Raw genomic sequence first — 988 nt, 5'->3', positions numbered from 1 at the left:
CGCGAGAGCCGTTGGCACTTTGAAAAAAAAAAAAAAAAAAAAAAAAAAAAAAAATTCGCCCACCGGGCTCCGGGGGAAGAGGCCGGCTTTTCGCCGTTCGCGGCCGACCGGGGAACCGGCGAAGGCGGACGCGCTCTCCAACGAGCCCCGCCGGCCGGAGGAAGTGCGCCCTCTGGCGGACACGCCGTTGTAAATGAATGGGGTTTGGCACTTAGTGCATTTTTCGCCCAAGTCGAAGCGCGCTCCGGGCGAGGAGGCCGGATTCTCGCCACCCGTGGCCGGCCGGGGAACCGGCCAAGGCGGATAGGCTTTCACGGAGGTCCCGCCGGCTGGTCCGCGGGCCGATTAGGGTCCCGCGAGTGAGCGGTGGCGGTCCGGAATCCAGGCCGGCCAGGAGGCACCGCCAGGCGGATAGGCTTTCACGGAGGTCCCGCCGGCTGGTCCGCGGGCCGATTAGGGTCCCGCGAGTGAGCGGTGGCGGTCCGGAATCCAGGCCGGCCAGGAGGCACCGCCAGGCGGATAGGCTTTCACGGAGGTCCCGCCGGCTGGTCCGCGGGCCGATTAGGGTCCCGCGAGTGAGCGGTGGCGGTCCGGAATCCAGGCCGGCCAGGAGGCACCGCCAGGCGGATAGGCTTTCACGGAGGACCCGCCGGCTGGTCCGCGGGCCGATTAGGGTCCCGCGAGTGAGCGGTCGCGGTCCGGAATCCAGGCCGGCCAGGAGGCACCGCCAGGCGGATAGGCTTTCACGGAGGACCCGCCGGCTGGTCCGCGGGCCGATTAGGGTCCCGCGAGTGAGCGGTCGCGGTCCGGAATCCAGGCCGGCCAGGAGGCACCGCCAGGCGGATACACTCTCTAACGAGCCCCGCCGGCTGGTCCGCCGGGGGAAGTGCGCCCTCTGGCGGACACGCCGTTGTAAATGAATGGGGTTTGGCACTTAGTGCATTTTTCGACCAGCGGCAACGCAGGCTGACGGGCGGCCGCTTCCACG

Source organism: Syngnathus scovelli, unplaced genomic scaffold (assembly GCF_024217435.2).
Source record: "Syngnathus scovelli strain Florida unplaced genomic scaffold, RoL_Ssco_1.2 HiC_scaffold_326, whole genome shotgun sequence".
NCBI lineage: Eukaryota > Metazoa > Chordata > Actinopteri > Syngnathiformes > Syngnathidae > Syngnathus > Syngnathus scovelli.
The sequence above is the reverse complement of the archived record's forward strand: the minus strand, read 5'-3'. Positions refer to the sequence as shown.